The sequence below is a fragment of the Petromyzon marinus genome, chromosome 17, assembly GCF_048934315.1.
Source record: "Petromyzon marinus isolate PM22_M1 ecotype Great Lakes invasive population chromosome 17, UKy_Petmar_22M1.pri1.0, whole genome shotgun sequence".
In the NCBI taxonomy this organism is placed as follows: Eukaryota; Metazoa; Chordata; class Hyperoartia; order Petromyzontiformes; family Petromyzontidae; genus Petromyzon; species Petromyzon marinus.
In genome coordinates this window covers 14,545,803-14,562,999 of record NC_133683.1, presented here as the reverse complement: position 1 = coordinate 14,562,999, position 17,197 = coordinate 14,545,803, and the positions used below count along the sequence as shown (strand labels likewise).

At 52.7% G+C, this 17,197-nt stretch overlaps 1 long non-coding RNA gene across 8 annotated transcripts in view; it reads left to right on the top strand.

The window, feature by feature from the left end:
• LOC116943302 (uncharacterized) overlaps window positions 1-17,197 on the top strand; it is a 134,577-nt gene that overhangs the window by 13,157 nt on the left and 104,223 nt on the right. For 7 of the 8 annotated variants that reach the window (XR_012941915.1, XR_012941920.1, XR_012941916.1 and 4 more), the window contains one exon: window positions 15,267-15,395. The exons of the other annotated variant lie outside the window; for it this stretch is intronic. This is a non-coding gene — a long non-coding RNA (uncharacterized LOC116943302). The remainder of the gene's footprint in view (window positions 1-15,266; window positions 15,396-17,197) is intronic. 8 annotated transcript variants of the gene reach the window in all.

Sequence of the window (17,197 nt, the reverse complement as noted above, 5' to 3'; positions counted from 1 at the left end):
ATCGCACCACACTGCGCCACACCGCGCCACACCACACCATACCGCACAGCGCCGCGCCATTCCTCTCTCCTCTCGGCTATAAACAAACAAACAAACTCGTGTGCGCGTGGGCGCCTCCACTGTCCGCCCCCCTCATGTCGCGCGCCACGCACCTTCGAAGTGCGAGCAGCGGAACGTGCGGAAGGGAAAGTTGCATCAAGTGCTCGGGGCCCAGACGGCGCAGGTGCACTCGTGCGTCGCCGGGGCGACGCACGAGTGCGTGGCGCGGACACGGGCATCCTTGGGGACAGACTAAACAAAGTGGGGCTCTTTCCTCCCGCGCCGCGGCTGCCCCATAAGCCCCTGGCAAAGCACTTGCCGTGCTCCGGACTCGGGGAAGCCCTCCGGCGCGCGCTCGCGGCCGCGCGGCTGAACGTGGAAACGACGGCGGATGTCGAGCGAGGGTCCTTCAGGGCGTTCGAGGACGCGGCCCGGGCGGCTCGTGCGAGCGGAGGCGCGTCGCCGCCGCGTGAGATGGGGGAGCGCGGCGCTGAGAGGGAGCGATAGTCGCTCCCTCACTTTCCCGCAGTGCGTAGAGCGTCGTGCACGTGGAGCGTGCGACGACACTCGGTCTTCTCGTCCCTGTCGCTCATTTAGTGCTACTATCGTGGTCTCTTCCTGTGATCTGCACTGATTCGGTTCAGCAAATGTGGGATCGAGTGTTGCCCCCTTGCAAGCGTGGACTTTCTCCAGGCGTATAAGCACTCACTAGTTGGCTGAAAACATCTTAATATATAGAGGAACACGGAGCTTGGATAATTGTTGGCACGAGCTCACCACCTCAACGGTTTGCTGATAAATTGTGATTCCTCACGCCTTTGAGTCGTTCTCTCTCTCTACGAGCATCGGTCAATACTCTGGCGTTACAAGTTGAAATTATTATGATTCACTCCGCTCATCCATTCGCCCACTCACCCACTCGCTCACACACTCGCTCACACACTCACCCAATCACTCTTCAATCAATAAAACCGTGGTTGATGTTCTCATGAACTGTACTAATTTATTCCTCCTCTCATCTTGAGAACTCGCTGTACCAGACTGAATGTTTCATCTCATCGACACGGCTCACTCGCCACACTGCAACTCACGACAACACACTCACCCACCCGCTCACTCACTCGCCACACTGCAGGTCACCACAACGCATTTACTCACCCGCTCACTCACTCGCTCACTCACACACTGGAGTTCACCCTCAATTCTCTTCCCTCCCACTGCTCTTCTATGGAATTCCCTCCCGTCGTCTCCTTTCCCAAACTCTTATCAATTTTACTATATTCTGGGACCCCATGAACTCTAACCCCTACAAAACTGCTGTGCGTTTCTGGCCACGATTTTGGGTTGTGGAACCACCGCTTGCGTTGCGGTTAGGGCCTGCACTAAGGAAGCACTGGCCTGGGTTCTGTGTCACCAAATGTGCCCTGAAGCACCACCGAGGTTCACCCTCCTCAGTCGCGGTAAATCACTGTGACATGGTGGCCACCCACACGGCAGCTCTGCTAAGCCCCCCATCCGAGATGGAGCCGGAGTGGACCTGGTTATGGTGATTGGCAGGAGAGCCGAGTGGAACCGGGCGTATCGCACTGAGACCCTGGTTCTTAATCCGAAGTTGTTCGTGGGGCAGTGGAGCTGGCCCCGCAGCTCAGACCGTTCCGGGAGAAGCTCGCCGCGCGTGGAGCACAACGTTGGACAACGTGCCGAGCAGCACGCGGCACAACCCGCAAACACGTCGGGAGAGCTACGGCGGGGTCGTGTAGTGGCACGCGGGGGTGGGGGGTGGCCCCGGGCGGCTCCACCGCCACACCGTGCCTCCCGCAAACCGCCACCCGGCACAACGCTCCTCGCTCGGCCCCTGTGGAAATTTCCGACGCGTCTCACCGAGCTGCGTCGTTATTTATTGCATTTTTTTTTCTTGATTTCGCTTCTCCTCCCGCGATCTTCTGTTTTCCTGCCGCACGGGGGATAGGGTGCAGTGCCCGGCTCGGGGTGCGGCGACTTGGACACGAAGTGACAATGCGCTGTGTTTGGGCTCCCAGGGTACGATTTGTTTTGACAAAAACAATTAATTAAACTGGCGGCTCCGGCTGTCCCGGCTTAATCCCGTCAGAAGACCCGGCAAGAAAAAAAAATAGCAGCTGAGAGAAGATTCAGTGAAGAGGCCTGATCAGTGAGGCAGCGCGGAGCCACAGAGCTCGTGGCTGCTCCCCCCGCCCCCCCACCACTGCCCCCTTCCCCATCGCCGCTCCTCCACCATCGCCAATCTCACAACTCCACCGCCTCCCTCCCCAACCCGCACCCACCCACACCGCCCCCCCCACCTCCTCCCCTTCCCAGACCAATCCTTTCCAGCCACTCCTGACTGATCATAAGCCCATGGCTAAATCCTCCCGGGCCATCTGTGTTGCTGTGGCGTTTATGAGTGTTCACCAAGTATTCAGCGGCGTTGCGCTAGCTGCGGCCGCGACGCGAATGGATTTGTGTGCCTGTGTATGTATATATATGTGTGTGTGTGCACACATATAAAAAAAGCAGTTGATATAATTTTAAAATGCCCGGAACACCCTGTGTAACGTGGCTGAGTCGCGGTTGCTTTGCGTTGCTGCTGGCTGCGTAGTCGTGTTGGGCATCGTAACAGCCATTGTCTGGTTGGCGGTCACCACTTATCCTGTTCCGGACACTGGAAACACATGATGATACGGCCAGCAGTGGATAGACCACGGCTCGTGATGAATTCAGGCGGCTTGCAGCGGCGGTGTGTCCACGGAGAAGGCGACTAGTGACCGGATCTCCGCGTCTATTCTCTGTGTGTCTCTGTCTGTCTGTGTATCTCTGTCTCTCTGTGTAACTCTGTGTATCTTTGTTTCTCTGTGTGTGTGTGTCTGCCACTCTGTATCTCCGCGTATCTCCAAGACGTGGCCACGGAGCGGGCGTATTGTGACCGCGTTTTTTGGGATTGAGTGGGGTGGTTTTGGCGACCAAGGTATCGGCTGTTCACGTGCTATGCTTCTCAGTGTCCGGTAATGCATCGGCAGCTGTCATTCAGCATCAGGGTCCACCTTCTGTGTGGGAGTCAGCCTCTCCCGCTCCGAACACAAGTATTCATATTATTTTTTTCATATTATTGTCATTATTCATTCTTGGAACAGCCGAGCGCGAGTGTTGTCGGCTCATCATTGGCGGCTGCTAGGGTGATGCTGTTATTTATTTATTTGTTACGTGATTTCACCTGGATAATCTCTTGAGATGTAACTTCTCGTCGGCGTGGGCTGTCCACCGCATCAAGTGCCGCGTAAACAACAAGCAACACGCATTTTTGAATCTACGGCTTGTACAGTTCACATTCGTACGACGTCAGATAAGTTGCACAAAGTGTCAAGAACAGGATGAGGTGGACGAGGCAGCTGCGTGAGCATCGCACTGCAGATACAAAGACAAAGATCCCCCGTATAGATTTTAACAGACTGTTGGGGCAAGTGCTCTTAGTGAGCGTCTTTGAATGCCAGCACACTACACGAGGGGGTGGGTGGCCAGCACCACGCCCGTCCGCCTTTGTCTCCCCAGTGGTGATGTTTACACATCAAACCCAGGTACTCATTTGAGTCGACGTAGGGGAGGCCTAGGACCGGTTCAGATATTCGTCACTCGTGTTGGCCATGTTCGATAATCGAAATTGGGTTGCCGGGTTCCTAACACAGCGCTCTAACCACTGCACTACTGCTTCTCACACACACCGACACACACACAGACACACACCGACACACACAGACACACACCGACACACACACAGGCACACACCGGCACACCACCGGTGGATGTGGAAAGTTGTTCCGTGGTAACGGTCGCCGTCCTCGCGCTGCGTGTTGCACGCGGCGCGTGAACGATTGTACTCCGGAGGTAAACGAAGCCTCTCATTCTCGCCGACCGTGGGATCGATCTTACCATCTTGCGCTTTGCCTTTCCCGTGATGCCACCACCACTGCCGCCGCCGCCACCACCACCGGCGCGAGTGGCTCGCCCGGCCTTGTTTGGTTCTTGGCCTGCAACTCCCGTCGGTGTTTGTGGCCAACCTCCACACACTTTCCTGTCCAGTGCAGGAGTTTCATCGTTTACAGAACGCATCCCAGTAGGTTTGCTCAACACTTTGTTCGTTTTTCTGCAGGACTCGGGCCAATTACTCTGAGGCAGTGATTAAATAAAATTTAAATAATCCCCCGATTTGAAAACGGTGTACCCAGAGTTAACTATTTATCTGTCGAGATCCCAAACTGATGATTAACCAACACTTTGAGCCAGGTCCCTTTTTTTGTATTTGAAGAATGGATTAAAGACCTCACAATGGTCACTGAAATAATGCTTCGAAAACAATACAATTGGACAATTTTAGTTTGATTAAACGGGTACAGGAAGCAAAGATTAACTTTATATATATTTAAAACATTAGCTATGTTGCTTCTGTGTTCTGTTGAGTTCATCGGACAGAACCAGGTGGTTCTCTGCGGTGTTTCTGAGTTCGGGTTGTGACGCGTGGAGCGAAACGTCGGACCCCGTGCCAAGGAACGCGTGGCATGACCGCGGGCACGCCCGGCGATGTATACGCGTCCGTGAACGAGACCGCTTGGGCTCGGCGGCCACCACTTGTGGTCCAGGCCTCTACGAGCGGCACGGGTGGACTCACGGCCAAACGCGGCCTTCGAGCCGTCTCAGAACCGCAGCAGCGCAGCCTCCGGCAGGGGCCACGCCGGGGCTCCTGCGCTGAACGTGGGCAAAATGTGAAAGGTGCAGCCCTGCGGATTCTTGCCCGCGCCGCTGCTGGCAGAAGGGTCTCCAACAGAGGGTGGTTCTGGAGGGTACTGTGGGTTACTCTTCCACGCCGGCCAGAGGTGAGGAGGGTACCTACGCTTTACCCCACCACGTGCGAGACCGACTACCTGCGGTGTACTCATTCACGCCGCTGTTTCAGCTGCCTTGCCGGTAAATCGGTTTGAACCAGCGACCTCTGGATTGCGACTCTGATGCGTTGACCATTGCACCGCGTGAGTATTGCCTACAAAGGTATCGGCAGCCAATGAAATGGGTTGTGCATTGATCCTGCCCTGATATCGGTTTCGCAATCGGTGGAAGGAAGCCCAAGACACAGGAAGAAGTTTTCATCACAGAGTAGAACCTCGACCCTCAAACTGTAGACATCGAAAAAGAAGCGGGACCGTTTGTTGGAACAAAATGGGCGGATTTGTTCACTCAACGTTCACGCCGCCGTGAATTCCCACTGTCGTGGGCGACGCCTCGATGGTGCTTCTGTTCTAAAAGGGAGAGCAGATTTGGAGAAAAACAAGACTCGTTCTGACAAACTGCATGATGATAATAATATTAAATAGGGGTTCTGTAAGAGAACAAGTAAGATAGATGGGGATTAAGTTTCGTGGTGTATTTATTTATCAAATGTATCGCTATGGTAATTTTATTGGAATTGTTACCAAATTAGGTGTTCGAAAGGGTCGATTGAAAATAACTCTGAAAACGGAAGATAACCATGCCATCTAAAGTACGAATGTTCATGACGAGAGAGAGGGAGAGAGAGCGGAGAGGCCGCTAGCGCGGTGCACGAGGCCGCGAGCGCCCGGCCCCGCGGCGGCGCGACAACATGCGGAGGAGGAATGCGCAAAAACTCTCTCCGGTGGGTCCTCCTCGCTAATTCCCTGCCGCCTAATCCCGGCGCTCAGCCCTGCCACGCCGTCCTCGCGCACGCCACGGAGCATGTGACCCAAACAGAAAAAATGAAAATTGGAAAACAAAAAAGGGGCGAAGAAAGAGAGAGAGGGGAGATAAAAAAAAAGGAACAGAAAAACAGGGCCGGTGTTTAATCTCCGCCAGGCTCGAGCTGCCACTGCCCCAGACGGAGGTGAATCGCTCGCCACCGCTCCGGCTATTTATTTAATGAATGTTGCCCTCTCCTCTGCTCCCGGGTATCCAGCGTGCGGCTAAATTAACGGAGAGGCCCTGCCAACCGGCATCCCCGCCCGCCGCCCCCCCCAGGGAACTGCCAAGGCCACCGCCACAACCGAGGCCCCGTGCGGGCGGCTTGATTAACGGGCCGAGGTGGCGTGGCCTCACGAAAACGGACGCGCGCGAGGACCCGCGAGAGAGCGAGGGGAGGGAGAGAGAGAGAGGGCCCTCGTCAGGGAAAGTGGCGGTGACTTTAATTGCGCCGTCCCGTTGCGTGGCCGTGAGTGCCGCGCCGCGTGCCGTAATGAACCTGTCAGGGCCCGGCTGCTTGAGAAACGACCAGCGCCAGCCGGCGGGCAGCACCACGGCCGCCACCGTAATGCCTCATTATTGCCGGATTATAACTCCTTTGCGATCTTATTGGAGTGAAACAACTAATAATTATTATTGTTATTATCATCACAGCGGTTTTAATAAACGTTAAACTTTATGAAAATGGGGGGGGGGGGGGCGGGGGGGAATATCATCACGGAAACGGAGAACTCTGTTGGACAACTAAAAAATCTTGAATGATTTCCCGTCTTCATGCGAGTATTGAGGTGATGGCTCATCTCTTGTTTACAGCCCTAGGCCAGTGGTGGAAATTCCACATTCCTGTTGCAGGGGTGAGTATATCAATCCATATTGAGCTCCGTACCAAAGTGGTACTCATTTTGAGTCAACCCCTAACCAGGATTTGAAATCGCAAAGTTTTGATTGCGAGCCATTCCACTGTTGAGCCACCAGGCCATTTTCTCGCGACTGGATCGGTGAATTAGGTTTTTTGAACTGTTTATCGCTGCAGATGCTAGAGGGTAAGGGGCCGAACATAAATGACGTCACGCACCTAGGGGTGGGGGGTCAGACATTTGTGACGATGTGTGACAGGGGGGGGGGGTTGAGAAATGTGACGTCACATCAAAATGCGCATCTTTAAATAAATATAGACGACACGTTCTACTTAAATAGACTTTTTTAAATAAATGTTTCTCCTACAACACTACAATGACAATAGTTTAAAGCGATTTGAAGCATGTTTTATTTTAAAAATGGAAATATGGTTTTGGGGGGGGGGGGCAGAGCTTTGTGACGTCATATTTGAGGGGGGGGGTCTGACTTTGTGTGACGAGGGGGGGGGTCAAAAATCGTCCAAAATCGCGTGACGTCATTAATGAACGGCCCCTAAACACTGTGACTGACCACGTCTAAAACGTCATTTATCCGTGATGGAGAAGCCGTGTGTGTTGATATTTCCATGCTGCCCGCGTGCTCGCTTACGTTTTAATGCCGATATGAAAACAAAGCAACGTCTGTTGGACGCGGTTCAAACGGAAGACATCAGAAGGTTGCGTAACGAGCAATTAATCCTTGCCAACATTGAACATCAGGTCGGACACTCCATATCTATTCTACGTAATTTTATTTTTTTAACGCCGTTTTTAATTTTTGGGAGCGTGAACAAAAAAAACCACACACGCAAATCCATTTTTTTCCTCTTTCCTCAATCTGCTTTCATTTCCACCAACCCCCCCCCCCCCGCCCCCCGCCCGATGTAAATGTTGCATAAACAAAGGTCACAGCCGGAATTTACCTTTGCTTCAATCTGCCCCTGTTTGCGCATTTTTTTGTTGCTGCTGCTTAATCCGATCCTATTAATCCAATTAGTTGCCGGGGGTTGCGGGGAGCGGTTGGGAATGCGCTGGGGGTGGCGGTGCCGCGCGGCGCGCCCGCCGACTGCTGACTCGTGCATTCTGGTGCCGAGCCGCAGCCGCCTGCACGGCGCGGGTCCCGTGGCTCGGATCACGAGCGCGGCCGAGAGACTTACGCGCCGTCGCCGTCGCCACCGCCGCCCACGTCTTCGCCGGATCGGATCGACGCGCGCTCGCTAGACGTACGCGAGCGTACGTCTAGCGAGCGCGGTGCGTAAACGTCGCCACTGGGGAGACGAAGGCGGACGGGCGTGGTGCTGGCCACCGACCCCCCTAGTTGTACCGTGCCGGCCTTCATAGGTGCTCGCTTAACAGCACTCGCCCCTACAGTCTGTGAAAGACAATACGGGGAATCTTTGCCTCTGGACACGCGCGTGTCGTTACACGTGTGCTGGAACACGTGCTGGTGTGTGCACACGCGTATACACGTGTGCGCTCCCGTGCCATCGCAGTGCTGTCTGTATGTCGCAACACACAGACATCGACTCTGTTGTGTTGGGATTGTCCCAATGGGAGGCGTCGTCGTTATATAATAAAATGCGCGCGCATGCATGTTTTCCCACGCTCATGGCAAACAACCCGTGACAATTATTCGAACCGGTCCTGGACCTCCCCTAGGTTGCCTCAGCCTCAAATGAGTACCTGGTGCGGTGTGTAAGCATCGCCACCAGGGAGACAAAGGCCACCCGGCGTGGTGCTGGCCACCCACCCCCTCGTGTGCCGTGCCGGCCTTCATAGGTGCTACTCACTAACAGCACTTGCCCCAACAGTCTGTTAGGGCTATACGGGGGATCTTTTGTTCTGCCCCTCTACTGCCATGGAATGCACAACACAGTGCCACCGCAACGACTGCGCACATTACACAGAGATGCAATTAAGTAAAATTGTTTCGATATTCCAAAATATATCTCGTGAAATTTTCTCAAAAAATCCCAGCAAAGTAGATGTCTTGGTTTTTGGCCCTGTGCCTGCGTGCCGGTGTTAAAAATAAAAAGCCGTGGCCAAATTTCCATTTTCGAAGTAAAATATCTGGACGTGCTCTCTTTTCCGGGTTTTATTGGTCTGCCTACGAATTTTGTCCTTCAGTAAGCATTGCCGTTCAAAATTGGGGGTGACTGCGTGACGCGGGGGTTGGGGGAGGGGGGGAGCAGTTAATAACGGCGAATTCACAGACACTGGGCCAGCACCGTTGAGAGCCTGTGTTCGAATCTGGGTGTCAGCCGCCCGTGACTAACCGGGCTTCTAGAGCCTAGCGAGTGGATGGTCTCAGACAGGTCACCAATGACTGCACAAAGAAAACCATCGCATTCAATCCGGCGGTTCTACACTTCATTGGCAACGAACACTCTTTGGTTAGCGTGGGTGAGCAGAGTCTTTTGAGGAGGCTTCATGAGACTTTTCGTGCTGCCAGTCACCAGTCTCTGCCACAAAGTTGTACACTGCTTACTGTAAGAGTTCCAACAGAATTTAATAATGTATTGTTCATCCTCTGGCACGACACTGATAGCACAATTGGAATTCATGGTCAAGAGCGATATATGTATTTTAATGTATGTGCACAGGGGATGTCCTCCCAATTTTCAGATTCATCTGAAAGGTCTGAAAATCGAGCCGAGATATGGAATTTCAGACGGTCCAAAAAAATAGAGAATTGGTTCCGGATCGATCCGGAAATTGGAATCTGACGTCGATTCGGCGCTTTGCCGACGCGGTGTCACATAACGCCGGTGTCAAACGGCCAGAATATCCGTGGTCCAAATTTGTCTATATAAGTACGAAAATCCGAAACTCATCGCTAACATAGACACACAAACACACACTTGCATATTTAATCTAAAATGATGTGTGGTAATAGGACGGGTGGAGGGGGGGGGGTTAATTGCGAGGCTAATTGTTGGGTGGGGGGGTTATTTTTGGGGCATCTGGTCCTCATTGCGCCTCGGTTGGGTGCTCCGTGTACTAACAGTGCGTGTGTGCGTGCCAGCGTGTGTGCAAGCCGCGGCGCGTGAATGCAGCGAGCACAAGCTCGCCATTGTGTTCCTGCTATAATCAGATTGGTTAAGGAATGAAAAAAATCTGCAAGCACAACGGAGATTAATTTAATTAATACGAGCGCATTTACAAAAAAAACAGCGCTCCTAGGCCGTGCCTCCGCGTAACGTGTGTACCCGCAGAGGACTAACGTGGACACGCTGATGACACAGGCGTCAATTCCAGAAAAAAAAAATCCCTAATGAATGCAACAAGTAAAACAAATACGGAAAAACCCTCCCGCTCCCGTGGGACGCAATTAGGCTCGTAACTGATTTTGTGTTCAGCATGTTTACGTTGCAACTCCTAACTAAGCCGAGAGATAATGACGTGATTAGTATTAATGAACAACATTCAGAGAAAAATGTGTTTTTTAAAGAGCGGGCGCTTGATGAGTGTGTACGCATGCATACACACGGGTGATGGCGATGATTACCCAGGCTCAGCCAGGCTCTCTCACAATGACAAGAACACTCGTGATCGGAAGTTTGACTCTCACGTGCAGTTATTAAAAGTGTGTATGGCTCAAACTCTTAGATGCGTTTAGCGAGTTTCACTACTTACATCACCACTCCCGGGAGCTCCCTAATTTATCGCATGAGTCCCCCAAATAAAACCCAACATTCGCGACGCGTTTCATCCACCCGTCGGAAATATCGTTTAAAAAAAAAAATAGCGGATCGCGCCGCGCTTCCCCGGGTCCCTCCTCTCTCCGGCGCGGATTGACACGTAACGCTAAATGTATATTTTCTAATCAGAAGGCGGTTGTCATTCGCCGGTTTAACCCAGGCCATGCCCCCCCTCTCCGGCTGCTGCTGCAGGCAGCTTTGATGGTGGATTAGGGGCGATTGAAGCCGCGGCCATGAAAAGGTGCCGCAGAATGTTGGGTTAAAATCCCATCTGAGCGCGCGCCGCGTGTGATCACACAGCGAGCCAAGGTGCCAGGGCAGCGCACCGCTAACTAGACATCTGCTCGCGAAAATAAAAATGCACCCCAGGCCCCTCCCCCGGCCCGGCTATCATGAATTATACAAAGCAGATCGTGGACTTTAATTACACGACGCCGAGGGGGCACGTTGGGCCCTCCATCCCGCACAAGCCATTTAGCGTCGAGTGCTTTTAGAATGAGTGTAACAGGATCTAGCAGTCCCGCTTTCATTTAGCGCAATTCTTTTGTGCCGTGAGAGTGGGCTGGCCATTAGAGGCTTGTGTGCGCCTCTCTCTCTCTCTCTCCAGGATGATAGCGAATAATTGTGCCCCTGAGTTTTATTATTTTTGTACCCGTCGCACGCGTCCTCTCCGCCGCCGAGCCGCAGCACCATCCGTGGCGCGGCGCTGGCGCTGTCACCGTCGTAATCGGCGAGGTGCTGAGGTGCGCCCACCTTCGACACGGCGCGGCGAGCCGGCTCGGTCCGAGAGTAACAGTGGCACGCATGCACGCTCGCACATGCACGCACGCACGCAGACAATTGCACGCTCACAAACGCGTGCGCACGTTTGGCGCATGGAGAGGTGGTGCAGCGTTCTTCAGAAGCTTCACGCGCCGCTGTTAAATTAGATTTCGTGTCGACTTCAATGTCGAAATTTGGAGGCGAGCTATTTTTTGTGTTTCACTAAAAATGTGGAGCGAGCGTTGGCAGAGTGGTTAGTGTGCTGCGAGCTGGGTTCGATTCCCAGCCAAGTGTCAACATCAGTCGAGAATATGTCGGCTACAAAACAGAAGTTATCAATGGCCTTGTATTCATTGTCACAGATATTCAGGTTTCATGATATGATGTCGCAAATGCGTGCTCATTTATCAAATAGACCACGGATTGGTCTATTTGCAGTCTAAATATTTACAATTCCTCCACATTTTTAAAAAAATTGACTATTTTTTTTTTATTAACCTGATAAGACCCACTGAGTTTAATATCTCTTTTTCAGAGGCGACCTGGCCACAAATGATAGCTCAACGAAGTGGCTTATCACGTGGAAATTTATAGCAACCAAATACTGTAAAAACGTGTTGTTCATTCTGAATGTGGAGGGAAAAACCGGAGGACCTGGAGAAAAATCCATGCAAACTCCAAATATACAGCTGGCTTCAGTGTTGGATTCGAATCCACGACCTTTATAGCAGGGGAAATAGTTAACATCTCACCGCCACGGTGCCCCAATGCAAACCTGCACAAACCACAACATCCAACGAGCAGGGGGGGGGGTGGTGTAGTTAGAATGCGATGGGGGTGCAGGTGGGTTTGTAAGTGGGATGTAACGGGAGTTGAACCGTGGTGCTGTGAGCTGAGTGGGGGGTTTCTCCAGCTCCCCCGTCGCTCCCCCCCCCCCGCCGCACGGCCGGACGTCTCCCAGTGCTTCACCTGCACTGATTGGGCTCGTTAATGAATTAATTAATCCGATCTGCATTCGGTCGGTGGGGCCCCTCTATTGTGGCGCGTCTAGCAGGCGCTTCGGAGCGGCCAGGAATTCCGTGGCCCTTTCATTCCAGGGTCCCCTGGCTTTTTACGAAATTGTGAATCCTTCCCTGATCCGTAGAGCTTAACCCCCCCCCCCCCGGCCCCCAGTAAATCCGCCCCCCCCCCTCGCGGGTGAGAGGACTGGCTTATCTTGCACTGTACAGTGGCACAACCGCCGCGACGCCCATTTGCCGCTGCCACCCGCCCCGAAACCGCCGCTCGCGCTTCAAGTCCGGGATTCGTAACCAATGACACGCCTCGGCCCTGCTAAATTAGCACACTCGGTGAGCGGGCGAGCGAGCGGACGGGCGAGCGGGTGGGTGACCGGGGCGAGTGAGCGGGCAACTCGAGTTTTGAGGCACGAGGCCCATGGCCGCTTGTCACGCGATGGCAAACAATCGCGCCGGCGATCGTCGCGGGACGAGCGGTCCCGTGATCGGCGCTGGAATATGGCGGTGCCCGCTGGTACCGAGCGGGGCTGGGGGTTAGGGTTGCCACCTGTGAGGTGCAAAACAACCGGGACGTACCACCGGGCATCGGAAGGAAGAGGAGAATGTCCTACAATTATCTTCAGTGGTGCAGCGTTATTATGACGGTCCTGCGGACGTTTACAAATTTCCCACGACTGCTGCTGACCTGACGAGAGAATGACCCCCCAGAGAAGTGACGACGGGGGGAGGAGGGTGGGGAGGCAACGCTCTCGGGGACGATGTAGAGGGCACCGCGGTGGTCACCACCTTTGCTCCCCACCTCGTTGGGAACTTCGTTGCAACACCGATGATGGCCTGCACCTTCAACATCTCCCTTCCTCCAGAATGTAAAACTGCTCCCGTGTCTCCTCGTCTCCATGCCGGCTTTACAGATGACCCTAACAATTACCGCCCTATCTCAATCATCTCATCAAGGTGTTTGATCGTAAAATCAAAGATCTTAAAATCACAAATGTCATCTCAGAACACGGCTTATTCCATGACAAGCAATCTGGCTTTTGAAACAAATATACAGGACAGGCTTTGCAGTACCCAGTGCTCTTGACTCTATCTTCAACAGTCTTGATCCTTGTCATCATTGCACTATCCTGTCCCTCGACCTGTCTACAGCATCGTGCTGGAATGTTACAAAGGCTAAAATGTCTGAACTTTTTCGGATTGTGCAATCAACTGGATTTGCAACTACTTATCTGACCGATTTCACATTGCCTCCGTCAGTAATGCATCATCTTAAATTTTGATTTAAAGCTTTCGTGACTGCAGTAATTCATATTCTTAGCTCTTTCGGTAAAGTCACGTTGAAGGGAAACAATAAAATAATAAAATATATATAACAATATAAAACAATATATTTTATTATTTTATTGTTTCCCTTCAACGTGACTTTACCGAAAGAGCTATGAAAAATGCATCATCTTACAGAACCTGCATGACCTGAGAGAGTTCCTTCGGGCGCTGTGCTGGGCCCTGTTCCTGTTTCTCTGTACGTCAACAATCCGAGCCTCTCCTTTTCTGAGGTCACAGCCCCGATGGCCTCTGGAAATTCCTTGGAGGAGCTACTACAGCATCTGCGAGAGGACTTGGAGGACCTCAAACTTCATGCCCTAAAAACTTATCCTCAACGCTAAAACAAAGTCACGTGATCCTCCAGCTGCCCTAAACCTGTCTCACCACCCATGCACATTGTGGCTCTGGACTCACTCCTCCTTGAGCAGGTTGGGAACTTTATATATCTCGGCGTTATCCTGGACTCAAAGCGGTCTTTCAAGACCCACATTGCCCACATCGCCAACGAGATGAAAACCAACATTGGATCCCTTGAGAGAAACAAACACCGTATTCCACCTCGAGTTCCAATATTTCATGAATTGTGAAACAGACAACTGCCTAGCTTTTCCTATTGAATTCCTGCAGTCACGAAAGCTTTAAGTAAATATTTAACCACCTTAACGTATCTTATTCCATGATACCACTCCGTTCTCCGTGGTGCCCTTAGTGCCCCATATATAACTCATCTTTGCCACCTGTACATCAACTCAGATCTGTCCCACCTGGATATCTGGAGAGACCATCACTGGGCTGTCTTCATCCTCAAGGTGCTCCTAAACAAATCCACCCATTACTTAAAGGACCACCAAGTTCCTCGAACTCCTTGTCGTAGCCTCAGAGTACCTGCTCCATATTTTTGCTAGAATTCCATTTGCCAAAACTTAGTTTGCTCAAAAGTGTTTTCCGCAAGTCGCCGCTCTTCCACAGCTTTGTTCCCTCCCTTCACTCTCCCCCTCTTTGTTTCTCTGCGAGGCCAAAACTCAGGGCTGCCTTGCACCTAAAATTCTACTGGCACCTCTTGCTCCCCACACGTTTGCACTGTCTTTTGAGTCGCTTGTCTTTTGTTTGTGACCATTGAATACCGCGTTTGATAGCCGTGCAATATTCCTTAAGGACCCTGTACACTTGTTCTGTGCAATATTTTCACGTCTTTTTGCCTTTTGTTTGTGTTGCTGCTGCGCTAAACGGAATCATCGGCGCGGCAAATGTAAAATCGAACGTTAAAAAAGGTATGCCTCCATTTGGCTGGATAATGGCTCGTTAGCGAACCGTGGCCGCTCTTCTGGAGTCGCGGATTTCTGACGCGCCTCACGTACAAGTCAAAAGAGCGTGACGATTGCCCGCGTTCTGTTGCTTGGAATTTTCTCTCTCCGTCGACGTACGTTGAACTTCTTTCGCGCACCACCACCACCTTACGCAGCCAACCGTGCCAATCGCAGGTGCGGGGGGAAGGACATCAAGCTAAGCAGTTCGAGAGAAATTAGCTCTCAATTTAGATTCCGTGGCTTCCGAACACTGGAAGGGGGAGCTTTCTGCCGTGAAGAAGAAGAAGTAGGCTCGCTATATTATTCCCCTCCGGGACAGTGCTGTTGACGAACACGGCGGCTGCTTGGTTCTGTTTGTGTGTGTGTTAGCACCGCTGCAAATGCCGTTTAACAGCTGTTCTGATATAAGCAACGCATACGTAGGGCAAATTCTGATACAAGCACACTGGATGTGGCGCGTAGGTTTCCAGTGCCAGCAGCTGGCCGGAGCCGGCGCCCCGACACTCGTCCTGGCTTACCCTGGCTCGTCCGGCCCCTGCCTCACCGGTTAGGGGTGAGAACGTTTGAGGCTCGGCGGGTGACATGGATGAGGTGAGGAGATCGGGGTTACGGTGAGGGGTCGGTGTTCGTGGCTATGTTGGTTAGCACAAAGCTAGAACCACACTGGCAGCATGAGGGAGTCACTTTATAATTAAAGGAAACTGAGCGCGCGTTTGTAAAGTGGTCGGGAGGTTCAGATTGTATTTGAGAATTCGTGGATATAGACGTTTGTGTTGGTTATTTTTTTTTTACTCCAGGTCTCCTTTGAAAGAGAGGCTCTTGATCTCCAATTGGCTCTCTCCTGATTCTAAATGAAGGCCATCTGCGTGTGCACGATAAATTCACTCGATATTTATTTATTTTATCTTTTGTTCACAAATATTCCCAAATGCCAGTTCCTAGGCGGGGGGGGGGGGGGGGGGGAACTAATATCGGGTTCCTGGGGGAACGAACCCCACGTGGTGTTGGGGCAGAACGTGCGTTCTCCGACGCCGGCCAACCGCCCCGAGCGTCCGGCCAAGACGTGGTCGCGACGCGCGCGCATCACCACCTCGCGCGTCACAACCTTCCGGGGTCACGGCGCACCCGTGGGACCCTCGCCCGCGCGACGACAACGCCGCCGCCGCCAGCCAGCGTAGCCATGGCGACTCATCCGCGCCGACCGCGTCGTCCCGGATGTCACGTTGCGCGATCCCAAACCTCGCGGGGCGGAAGGATCGCGCGGGCGCGGGACGTCGCCGCTTTGACAACGGGACAAACGGTTTTTTTTTGTTGTTGTTGTTGTTGTAAAGACAGATTTGAGAAAACGAATAACAAGAAGGGGTGGGGGAGAGGGGAAAAAAAAAACCATAACATCTGATAAAGAATTCCTGGCAGAAATTGATCGATATCTAATTGCAGGCCCCGGGCGGTTCGCGTGCCATAATGAGCTGACGGCGGCGGTGATGATAACGACGAGGGTGACAATATTTACGGCGTCGGCGGCGACGAAGCGCCGCGTTCTCCCACCGGCGCCACCGCTGCGCGGCCAATGACGGAAGCGTGCCGAGCGCAGGCTGGTGCCACGAGCACGATCGCGGGGGCCCGCTCGCGAGTTTTAATGCGGCTGGCGAGATGGGGGCCGCCTGCCAGCGGCCTCCAGATGTAATGTATTTTTCCCCGCATGCATACAAAGTTGCTGTTAATCACACGGGGGGTTGTTATGGAGATGCGCACATAGGTGTGCCGCTAAATGTCAGCTGCCAGTGTGAGTCGGCCGGGCACGGAACGGGGAGCATTCACTCCTCCGCGCTCCTTTCTGGCCAAGTGCCGTGATCGAGTGGTGCCGTAATTAACCGTTACCCGCCGAACTCCGCAAAAAGCGAAAAAAAAATGTAAAAAGGGGAGAAGGAAAAAAAAGCGCCCAGTCTTGAAAATTAATTGAAAATTTTTCTCATTTTTTCCCGGTCACCGCTGATTTCTTTTCTTTACCGGCAGCGGCGTAAAAAAAAAAGAAGGTATAAATAACAAGCCCCCTGCAGTAACAGCAGCAGCAGCACATTTTAATTGAGAATATTCAGAGAGCCCGCTAAGGGTAAAGGCGTCAGGCACACATGGCACAAAAGCAACCCGAAAATTCTCCTCCAAGTGGCTTTTATTCCACACGCACCATGCGGTCTCCCCAAGAGCAGCGCAGACAATGAGGCGAGTCGAGATCAGAGCAGCGTTATTAGCATGTGGACAGAAAGTGAGTGCTGTGTGCCTGTGTGTGCCTGTGTGTGTGTGTGCGAGCGTGTGTGTGTGTGTGCGTGTGTGTTGGGGGAGTGCGGAGCGGTGGCGCAGTGGCTGGAGTGCTGCGCTACGAACCCGCTGAC